The sequence below is a fragment of the Battus philenor genome, unplaced genomic scaffold (genome assembly GCF_028537555.1).
Source record: "Battus philenor isolate CCGP_79_NKW_IND1 unplaced genomic scaffold, ilBatPhil1.0.hap1 SCAF_8, whole genome shotgun sequence".
NCBI classification, from domain to species: Eukaryota; Metazoa; Arthropoda; class Insecta; order Lepidoptera; family Papilionidae; genus Battus; species Battus philenor.
Window position 1 is genome coordinate 11,110,017 of NW_027181748.1, and position 12,769 is coordinate 11,122,785.

The following is a 12,769-nucleotide window of genomic DNA, read 5'->3' on the forward strand; positions in this document are numbered from 1 at the left end:
TAATGCTTTCTTAATATAATAATATTATAGTATTTGCAAAACTACAGTTTTCTAAAGTAAATTCTTAATAAAGTAATCGCTCTTTCGAAATAAATGATTTTGTGTCAGAACCTCTGTTCCTATCGACTAGCAGTGTGATAAAATTCCTGTTTTTTATAAAGTAATTTGAACGCCATGATGCGAACTAATTTTATTATGTATTTATGTGCAGTTTCAATTGTTGATGTGCAAATATTATGAGTTACACAGACACTATACACTTACAATCAAGTGATCGATTCTGTCATAACATTTAAATGATAGGAAAAATAAAATTACTTCTAAAGCATGAGTTGAATAATGTAAATTAAATTAAAACTGGAGCATAAAATAAAAGAAAGGATCATATTAATGTGAACATTATAATTTAATTAAACAATAAACTCGCTAAAGCGCTATAATAAATTTTCTACGAGCACTCCCTAGGCGTACATCGATAACAATAGTGAGAAAGTTCGCTGTCATAATGATTTATGATAAAGACATGATGTGGCAAAACAAAAGATATTGTCGCTATAAACTTTATTGAATCTGATTTCATTTGAAATTATAGTGGCATATACACGTGGTTGGTTATAGGTGTAAAAGATTTAAAATGGTAATTGTATAGATCATTTGGCAGAAAAAATCTTTAAAGCTCTTACACCTTTTCCTATCAACCTATATAAGATCATTATTCTGTAGCTCTACTGGAATGTGACAGATCAATAACTTCTGGTAGTGCAAAATGTATAATTAATTATTAAATAATTAATTTTAAAAATGACTTTTCTTTCTATATTATTATTAAGTTATTCTTCTTATATTATTATAAAGTATTACTTTTCGGATAGCATGTACCACACATTAATTGACAGCAAATGAGCTATAAAATCACCCCTTTGAAACCTTTAAACAACCATCTTGTATAGGTAGGCTGTCCCATGAATCAACGTTATGCGGAATCATATAGTAACAAAGCAAAAACTTCTGTTTTTTTTTTAAAAAAAATCAAAACGGTTGGATAAAGAAGCCTGTGGTAAAATTTCAGTACATAATCTGGCAAAAACTACTGTTTTCTATAAAAATAAGACCATATTTTTTATTCGGTGCTTACATACATAAAATCAAAATCAAAATATTCTTTATTCGAATAGACTCTTCAAGCACTTTTGAATTGACAATCAACATAAAATGTCGGCATTGTTAGCACTACAGGAAGCTGTCATCGGCTCGGTAAGCAGTTCTGCATAGAAGAGCCAAGCCAACATGAAAAAGAAAATGTAGGAAAAAAATTAAAAAATGTATAAATTTTCAGTTATGGATGAACTTTAAAGATTTTACGTATCATTGATTATTTTTCATTAATTTCTGTTTTGAATTTGCAGTCATACCATAGCCACCCTATCTTATTTAGAGATGACGTTGATTTATGATATATATACCATATATTCTTTCTTATTGCGAGTCGAATAAAATTTATACTGTTTAACTTTTCTTATCTTTTTCTTTTACACTGCTCACATTATGTATGTTCTTAAGAAATAGAAGATGTTCAAAACAGACGTGTAGATTTCGCTAGAAATTTTATTGAAATAAGCACAGAGTTTGTTTCATCATCATCATTATTTAGATCACAGAACGTCTACTGTTACTCTTACGCTTCCCGCATAGATTTTCAATGGAATTACGCAAGTTGCTCGCATCCAGCGTTATCAGATAACCTTAACAAGTTTACCTAACCTTGTGTGACATCATACGGAGAAAAACTAACTACTAAACTTTATTTAAGAATATTTATGTACTAACGCTTTATAACGCTTCTGTGTTTCATCGTAATGTCAGCTGATAGACGCCGACTGCAAGGCACAGGCCTCCCTCTAAGATTACCACAATGACCATCCCGATGCCGCGTTGAGCAACCTACTGGGTTGTCCACTCCTCTAAAAAAAATCGACAGCAAAAATCACAGAAGCCAGCCATTTAGCCATTTTTTATTTCAAATGAGATGGGGCTAATGAATACATTGACAGAAAGTGATACGTTCGCATGGGAACATAAAATCCAGCGTAGCTCTGTCTACGTCATTTTATGCGTCAACACCTTGACGCATAAAATGTTACGTCCCATTAAACACAATAATTTAACTAGAGGCGCTGTACCTTCGAAACGGAACACGGTTACACTTGCGCACTACCGGTTTCTGACAGAAATAGAAATTGTAGTCCATTTACACCGTCTCTTGCAATAGTAATCTATAACCAATAACCCTATACAAGTTACTTGTAATACAAGAAGACTAAATCGCCTTACAAGAAAAAAATAATTTCTTTAAATATAAATAACGTAAACGTCGTACAGCATTGATTTTACTTTTGAAACCAACACATTATTACGTAATTGGCGAAAAAGTTTTTTTTTATTATTAAGGTGTAAAAAGCTACAATACAATAAAAAGTAAAGTTTCACATTAAATTGTTCAAAAGCTCATAAAGTTCGAAATTGGGATCGACAAATTTTATGACCTAAAACAACAAGTTAAATTGCTTTCTGTTTGGTTTATTAAATAACTTAATTTTGTTCGCCGTTATATTAAACCGTAATTAAAACAATGGCCAGGCAAACATTTTTAAACGTACATTCGATTTAAATATACGAATATCACGACACTGTAACGTTTGTTAGCAATTTTTAATTAATCTAAAATTACGTATGATTGTATAATTTTATTTTCGCGCATATTTTTTCAAATGTAACAGGAAATGCAAAACAAGTCCTTAATGCTATAAGAAAATTATTTAATCTTTAGGAAGACAATTTGCGAAGAGTAATCACGCACTTACACATTCACAAGACTGATTGTGCATTTGAATTACTTTACCAGTTACGCTCACTTATGGCTTTACTTGAAATTTTCAAAGACATAATCCGAGTAACACAACCTCTCAATGTATACCTTTTACCTGACTCTTACACACAATCAAGTCTTGAGCCTTCGTCTTAGCTTCATTATATAAGCCGTAAGACGTCCACTGCCAGACATAGGGCTCCCTCAAAGATTTCCAAAAGGATCAATTTTCTTCACCAAGTTCCTTGCAACATGACACTTTGTTGGTAGACGTCCTAAGTTGTGCCTTCTTCACGCTATTTAGCTAATAATAAGCTGGTTCGCTAAGCGACTATGAGCTTGCCAATGAGGCTCTGAGTGAGATCTCATTTTAGTGCCTTAAGTTATCAATGGTGCACACGTAAATGCAGCCTCCAAATTATGAAGAAAATAAAATGTAGAGTTTTTGCTAACAGTAAAAAAATTATAAACATGTCTTAGATAATTTATAATTGAAAAACGTATACTTCGTTACTGCTATTTGGAAAAGACGAAAACAAAAACTTCACTTATTTTCCATCACTTTGATTTCCCCTTCACATTACCAATCTTAGCTTTCAATCATTAAAAAAAAACTAATTATCAAGTTTTGTCCAGCAAGCATCTAATAGGCTTCGTTACGTTATTTGAAATATTTTCTTTTACATTGCTTTTACCTAAATTGTGGAGCAAAAGAAATTTTCGTTTTTCTACAATAACCATTGAGATCCTTTAATCTTTGAGGACTTCGATTCTACCTATATTAAAAGCTATAATTAACTTTAAATGGAGTAATGTAAACCTAAATGTCAATAAATTCACACCAAAGAATATGTTGAATTCTACCAAATCATTATATAAATATGAGTATTCACAAAAAACACAATACTAATAATATCTTTAAAGATATATTTCTGCTTTCTGTACTCACCATCTTTTTATCTGTTTACAAATCTTTATCTGAACAACGAACGACCGTTCATTATCAGCAAACGTGTCACTAAGCATTATGGATCTCTATGATCGGTACAAAATGAACAACGTGATCATTTTAGTCCTCTACCGACATTTATAAATGACATCCAATAGTAAAAAGCGAAGTATGAAACACTATCGGATCAAGTGCACAAAAGATTAACTTTGTGCATTTTATATTCCAAATATTTTAATCCATCCAATTACCAACGAAATAAATTCAGCCCCGTAATCGGAATTAACTGCTACATGCTGGATTTATTACTTCACTTTGTTACAGAACTGAATGTAATATTACATTTCAAACTTGTTTTAAATTTCAGATCAAAAACTTTATCAAAGCGATTTGCTTGCTGAATTCCATTTTATGTGCAGTTGAAATTTTATTTTGGTAAATCTCTTATACGTATAATTTTTTAATTTAACTTCTGCTAATTTATAATAACAGTATTTAATTGATAAAGTCCGCGTTATTCCAGTAACAATACATTTTGTAGCGTCTGAAATAGCGGTGATAAAATTATAGTGCACAGCGCAAATTAATTTTGAGGACAGATCGGATTCCGAGCGGCCAGTAATATGGTGAAATATTAAATCGAAAACGGAAATTTTATCGTAAGCATGAAGTTTTATTAAGCACAAATGTTTTTTTTTATCGATTACAAAAAATATTTGTGAAACTCGCCATATTTCAGCCTATGTTAGACTGCAGTTAGGAATGAGCATCTCTGCTCATGTATGCTCCCCAGGATCGTCGTAAACTATTTTGCCTAGTCTTTTGTATAAAAGCGTCAGTATTAATTTTCCGGACTTGCAGAAAAATTTTTTCCCCCCGAACTCCAAAACACAGCGATAACCAAAATGGCGCAAAAGTACAATGAACTCAAAGTCGTCTTAACAAAAATTGATGTTTTCTATTTCTTATGTCAAAGGATGATTAGCAATTCATTTTTTATCACGTTATATTGCTTAGTTTTTAAAGCCAAAAGATCATCTATTTGCCCAATAACAATTTTTTTACCTATTGCATGTTAAGATCTAAGATACATATTGTTTGTACCGTATTTTTATTGTTAATCTGTAATTATTAATTTATCGAATTTTACAGAACATAAGACAAAATAAAAATGCACTTTATAAAATAAAATTATATTAATGTAAATAAAGTAAATAAACAAGAAAATATACACGGTATGGTTTAATAATACTAAAGAATGCTTTAAATGACATATTTCTTATTTGTTAGTACTGTGTTCATTAATATATTGTTGGTTGACCTCTTTCCTTGATACTAATTTCTGTGCACGTAGTTCTTTAGTCGAGAATAAACGGGGAACATTTTTGATTTACTTTATTACATTGAATGTTATTGTTGGACAAATAAATAAAGCGTTAATTCATATTTATTATAACTGTGTTATAGGCTCATGTCGTAATGACGTAAAAATTAAAAAAAGCAAAGCATAAACAAATGGATGAATTGTTATATTGTAATTAATTTGTACAAAGTTATTATAATGTAAAGCTGGTCACAGGGACATGAAGGCTTTAGAATGGAGAAGACGGACCGGCAAGCGTAGTCTTTTATAACGCAGGATGCAGGCCGCTTCCAGCCGATCTTATTGGAAATCCATAAGTCATAATAGTGAACGGCTAATAGTGAACGTCGTATGCCTGAAATAACAATTGAAGCTGTAACTAAAATAAAAACTTAGAATAGCAATTACCAGGTATTTATTTAACTGTAATATTAAAAGAGAATATTTGTTCGAATGATACGGAGACGCTACAACATGGTTTTATTACTAAACAAAGTTTCTTGCTCAATTTTAATTAAAATGTTCTGCTTGCCTCGACGCCTGGCTTTTCTTCATATTGCATTGTTTTTGTTCACATTTTCTCGCCGTGTCGCTTGTACAGTCATAATGAAAACTTTAATATTAGTTTTATAAGAAAATATTTACAACAGATGTTTTAAGTTGTAGTAGACATGCCGGGTATTTTATGGGCAAGCAAATTAAGGGTTTAATATTTAATTCATTGCAAGAAAAATAAATGCGTACGCTTTTACATATCACTTTTATGTATCACACCTTATTATTTAGTGTTTAAACGTGGCCTTTCACTTAGAGTGTCATCAAGTTCGTATATTCAAAATTCTCTGCGAGATAGAATCAGAAATGAGAAGGCCCGTAGACGAATGTAGTAACCAACATGGCCTTAACGTTCTCAAGTGGAGACACAGAACCGGTTTGGGCCACGCAGGACGTTCACCCATAAGCTGGAAAGGGGACCTTGTTATGGTCACCAGAATATGCCGGATGGCCACACGCTCCTAACCGATACCTCTGGAAATCTGTGGGCGAGTCCTACGTCAAAAAAGGATGTCCTACGGCTGAAATGATAATGACGACGATTTCTTATACACATTTACTCCAAATTTTTGTGGTAAGGAATGCCTAACAACATTTACCTTCTCCTTTTGCAAATATTGGTGATATCTTATGTTATAATTAACGCAAAGTATGACTCTGTATTTGAAACCAAATGTTGAAATAATGTCATTAACCACAACTACTTAGTTACCTTTTGTCATCAATGTCATGCACTTATATGACAGCAGTGCACATATATTACTTTTTGCATAAAGCTTGGTTATTTTGGCGCACAATTTCAAACAATTCACTTTGAAATTTTAAACTCATGACAGTCGTTGCACGTGACATTTCAAAGCGCTTATTCATAACGGATTCACAGAAATTTACAAAGTTAGTTGCAGGGAAAATTAAAGTTCATTCAACTATTTAACAACATCGTGTTTATTCTTTTATATTCAATTATAACATATTTGTATATTATTAACCTTATATTATTACGTTCATAACATATACAGATTGTCATTTTCCTATTGACATAAACAGGGTGATAACTAATCACGGAGTAAAAACTTTAAAGGCGCATTGTCTCATTTGTCATTAAAAAAGCTTTTAAGATTTTACAAACATTTCTAATCATCCTGTCTAAATTTATCACTCTGAAATATTTTACATTAATTCATTTTTCTCTTAGATATTAAATTATGCCGGGACAGGTCATTAACAATAATTTTTAATATGTAGTAATCCGAACTTTGAAAACGTTTTTTTCTTACTACATTACCATTAATTTATTTATTATTTTTAAAACTATTGCCTCTTAAATAGAGTATACAATAAAATAATTGACGACAAATGAGCCTCACACTTACACCTGTTAAGCTTTTACGCTTGCCACGGCGTCATGGCATTGTAAAATTACTTTATTGTAAATAACGCTCAATTGCTGCCGAGCTGTTACTTCAACCGCTGTAGCATTCAGATGTTGCGAGACATTATTACGCTGCCAACCACGTAAAAACCACGATTTTACGAACTCAACTCACACAAAACTCTAGTGGATGTTTATAATCATCAAAAGTATGTTAGTGATTTCAACAAAGCTTACATCACTTTCTTTTAAGAACACTATTGGGTCTACTTCTGTAACAAACTTACAGTTTATTGTTATTTACTACTGTGTCCTTATTAATAACATTGTTAGCTAACATCATAATTTTTTTGGATATTTAATCAAATAATTAAAATTTGGTTTAATGTTATGAACGAAGACAACCGAAAATTATATTATTTGAATCAATTCTTCGTTACAGAGCAAACAAATTTTGTTTACAGATGAAACAATTGTATATCTACTAGTATATTTTTTAAACTATAGATTGAAAAGACGTACGTTGCATTCACGTCATAGTAAAAGTCACATAGTGCTTTGGAAATTACAATATCATAATATCGAGTATGTTACTCTGAAATCCAATAGCACATGTTTACTGCAAAATTACATTTAATACTTAGCGTCAGACATAAATCCACCCATGTTACACATCTGGACACTCGCTAAACTCATTTTGCAGACATCGTATCCTCATCATAGCTGTCACAGCCATTTCAGAGAACGTTCATGAGCGTACGTATCGGTAAATATTTTGACAACACGCGGCCCTTTACGATTAGCTGGTAGATAATTAATCTCTGATTATAAAAATATTTCTAAGAGAGGCCTTATGAGAAAATTTCGTTACTGTAACCTGAATTCTGGAGCATCAACTGCGAAAAAAACCAACCAGAAATGGTGTCGTATATTTAAACACAACGATAAACTTGCCCTCGTTCACGTCGAACACTTCCCGTCTAATGGGGTTTCCGAGTTAGTATGCACATAAAGTGTTGCTGCCGGTTGACTTTAGTGGCTTTACATCTTAATTAATGCACTTGTTAAAACATTCCGATCTATTTTTTACCTATTTATGTTGCAACAAACAGTTCCTATCGTAGATAAGTTTAAACGTAATCAATATTCAAAAAAGAAAGTTTTGATTCTAAAAGCAACTATTAATTACAAAAAGTTTAGCAAATATAAATAGGCTTAAAGCACTCATATTATATTATCATTTACAAAATTAAATCAAACTTAGGTGGGCATGCAAGAGCTAACTGTGAATTTATTTTTTAACATTTCGTTTTTTGATTTTTCTCTTAAATATAACACAATTATTAAAGAAATTGTAGACAAGTATATTGTTAAGAAAGAAAATATAAAAATATGAAAATTTATTCATAAAATTCCATTACAATCCATTACAATCTATAATCCATACAAATTCTTACAATCAAAACTAGAAAATAAAATTTTCTCGGCACTGCCTAAATAATCTTACATGAAAATTTACTGTACACAATATTTTTCTACAATATTACCTAGTTACCAAACAAAAAATGTTAATTTACTTTAAGCGTGAAAATTTTATTTTTTGTTTTTTAATAGACAAAAAATACAAACCCGTTTGAAACATTTTGGTGTTTTGAAAGGGTATATATCCCCTCTGTGAAGTAACTAATGAAAAAGGTTTAATTTTATTTCCCTTTGCTTTCAAGCGAGCTCGTCATGTTTCTATTCAAAACATAAAATGAATGTATAAACCCAACTTTACATCGATGTTACATGATGATATAGCGAAAAACAAATTTTAAAGTTAATTACTCTAGAAATGTACATAGATGTACTTTGAGTGATAACTATATACTAAACAATTATAATTAGGTGTAAAATCTAAAAAGCTTAGTGCTGATAAATGTTGACCCCTTTTAGAACTAAACTAAACCTAGGCATTAATGACGCAATATGGTTTGCCATCTCTCTGTAGGGTGCTTCTCCTCACTCCCATAATATCAAATAGTTATTAAATCACGTGGAATTACAAATGTGGATTGCAACGACCAACAAACCAACATTTTGTCCTTGCACAAATGCTTAACTTCGATCAAGAATTTAACTCTGCTATGGTACTTCATAAACTTTACCACAATATTTGATCATGGTATAGTTACTCGCGTACGCGACAAATTTTCTCTACCATTTACTTGTAGTACTATATTATTGAACAAACAATTTCATATAGTGTAACTTTATTCGCAAAAGAATAAAGGCTTGAAAATCCACTTACCATAAATACAATTCCACATGTACATAATGTAATGAAATTTTAAACCTTTACATCCATTTATGAATATTTAACGATTTTGTTAAATTTAAGTGTAACAAATATATTTCGCCTAGTATTCATTCAATTAATATATAAACTCTGAGCCCCATTTTCGCAAACTACCATTTTGTTAAATGGAATAATTCTAAGTATTGCTTTATCAAAGGCAAAAATTAATTATGTAGAAATTATTGAAACTCCTTTTGCCATTTTTATAAAAATATTCCTCTTGAATTAAAAATTAACAGTAGAACCTACTTACACCTATTATATATGCCTACCATAAACAAAAAGAAAAATTCCAATTAAAATCTTAGTACGGTAATGAATAAGCATGAAAAAATAAAATTATTATAAAGATTCGTTATTCTGTGAAGATTTGAGATCTGATTTCAAAGACATGCTCTTCGCAATATAATACTACAATATTTATAAACAAAGTATGAAAAAATTATTGGTCTTAATAAAAAAGATAGATTTTACTTGTATATTTAAACTACGATTAATCGAGCATCTTTAACCGAAAATTTCAAGGAGAGAATAGTAATTTTTTGTATAGGAGATTAATACGTGACTATCTATTGAGGTCATGGCTTAACACGAGATAAACCGATGTAAATTGTTTTTATAATAAATATAACGTACAATTTCAGAATTACAGGCACAATATTAAAATGAAAATACCTTTTACAATACTATTTCATCTTTAACTTCGATCGTAGCTTTGCCCAGGTTTGACCTACTTTCTGTAGTGCAGAATCTGGTATTACTCTGCTGTAAAATAAATTTGTCATCGACGTTTAAGTCTATTTATTTGACGATCAGAAATCGCAATCTCGTGATAATTTATTGGTAATACATTCTGACATTTTTATTCATAAAGAAAACAGCTTCTATTTAGATGTTATGGTTTAAATAAATAAAAATATAATATTTTAATAATATAATATACAAAAAATACATACCGTATACTTCCAACGGTTTCTGCATATTAAAACTTTATGTAGGAGTATATATAAAAAGAAAGTGTTAAATAAACTGTTAAATATTTAAATGTTTTATTGGAATGGGTGTGTTATAAGGTGTAATGAAACTAATGTTATTATTTAAGAGTCTAATTTACGAAATCAATTCACATTTATGAAACCAACGTTTCAGCCTGAGGACGTCCACAGCTGGATCCCCATAAATCTCGAACGGACTCGTTATGTCTGTCGGCCTTGAAGTTAGTCGTCCTATAATTTACTAGCCTGTGGTCGCCACTTAAGAACCTTAATGTGCCAGCTGCCTTTTATTCTACGCACTATGTGGCCTACGCATTGTCACTTCACCTTTCAATCCGCTGGGCTATGATGTTTCATTTGTTTACGAATCTCCTCATTCCTAATTCGATCACTCAAAGAAATCCCCAGCTTAACCCTCTTCATGGTTCGTAATCATTTACATAATAATTCAATCAGTTATATCTACCGGTTAGTCAGTTGCGTCTGAAGCTTATGGTATGTCGGCCCCGGTACCGAAGTACGGATCCACACTGGAACCGCGTCGTTGGTGTGAAATATTTTATCTGAATATGGCTATCAAAATATAAAGTAGTATAAGGCACGCTAACTGATGTTACGCGCCTCAAACTCCTTCTTTAGTAAACATGATTAAGAAAAATATTTTTACTTTTGATCTTTAATTTAAATCATCTTTATAAATAAAATTTGTGACAAGACTTGAACAATGTATGTTCGAACTTCTAGTCATTAGTAAATAGTATGCTATTTATATAATATACAGGTTGATTGGTTGGTATACACGTAGGTGTAAAAGGCTTAAGAAGGTGGATTTATAGCACGTTTGCCATCAAAAACCTTCAAAGTTTTTATAACTTTTTCAGAAATATTTGGTTATAAGTATTAAAGGTTTAATGGGTTCAATGTACAGCGTATTTGACAGCAAAAAGCTTTAAAACTTTTACAACTATTCCCAATCCTCTTTTACATATACTTTATATTCTATAAGGTATTATATAAATATATAGACATATATTTATTTTTTTCTCTTGAAATACGATAAGTCAATATCTTCTAGCAGTACAAAGTCTGTCGGGATATAGTGTAGTCATAGTAATTATTAATAACTTTAAAAATGTAATACTCCGAATTTAAAAAGAAAAACGAAACCATTCTGAAACTATTGATTTTTGCATACGGCAGCAAATAAGGTGTACCTTCATCCTTTCAAAACTATGACACTAACACCTTCACACTTTAAAAACTATGAGTAATCTTTCTGTATAATATGGAAAATAAAAAGAAAAAATAGTCACGATATTGGGTTAAGAGAAGTAACTAATTTTAGAAAAAAATGTTTTCACTAACAATAATTAGTCATGATTCAAAATAATAATAAAAATGCAGTTTACTTTTATAGCAACGCTTCAAAAGATTTTCTCTTGTACACTTTAAGAACGCTTTACAAAGCTTGGACTTGAAGCGCGAGCTTTAGTTAAATTCGTCTGAGCTATTTCAATACCTTTCTGTATTTTTGCAGGGCGCTTAGAAATTATATTAAGAATGTACTTCATATATTTAAGAGAGCATAAAGTTCTTTCATTTTTTTAATCTTCCTATTGTAAATGTTATTTTCAAACGTATTTATTTTGTCGATAAAAATGGAAACAGAAAATGATAGACGCAGGCAGCTTTCAACCAGTTATAATAGGAAAACTTTCTAGGTGAAACATATCTTGTATGGACGTTCTGCGGCTAGAATGGTGGTGTTGGTATTTAAAAAAAAAAAAAACTGAAACAAAACAAATTTCTTAAAATATTTCTTTAATTATTTCAATCAGTTTAACGAATTTAAAAATATTTTGCATGATTTCTTCTCAACACAGAATTTTTATCTACCTCATATCCTTTTGTCTCTTACTTCATATCTGTTGCGGCTAAGTTTCTATACCATAAAGTAAAGATTATTTAATTATTAAGAATTATTACTTTAATTGCTAATCAACAACTGTATTATGAAATATATAAAATTTATTTAATGGATTCAGGCGTTACATTGCGGAAGTCCATCCTAAATAAGAAAGGACCAATATCTAGCCACCTCCGCACATGCAGTGGTTGTCGTGCATGAAAGTGCACCGCCCGCCAGCCCGCTCGTAAATGCGCATGCGACAGACAATGCAAACTACACAACCGCCACCGTAAATTCACTCAACACGTGTTTCACCCCTCCACGGGGCATCTTCAGGAGTTGTTACACAGATTAGTGCTAAACACCGAGTGAGCTCAGTCCGCTGTCGCTTTGTTATTTATATGTCACCTCCTCCCCAC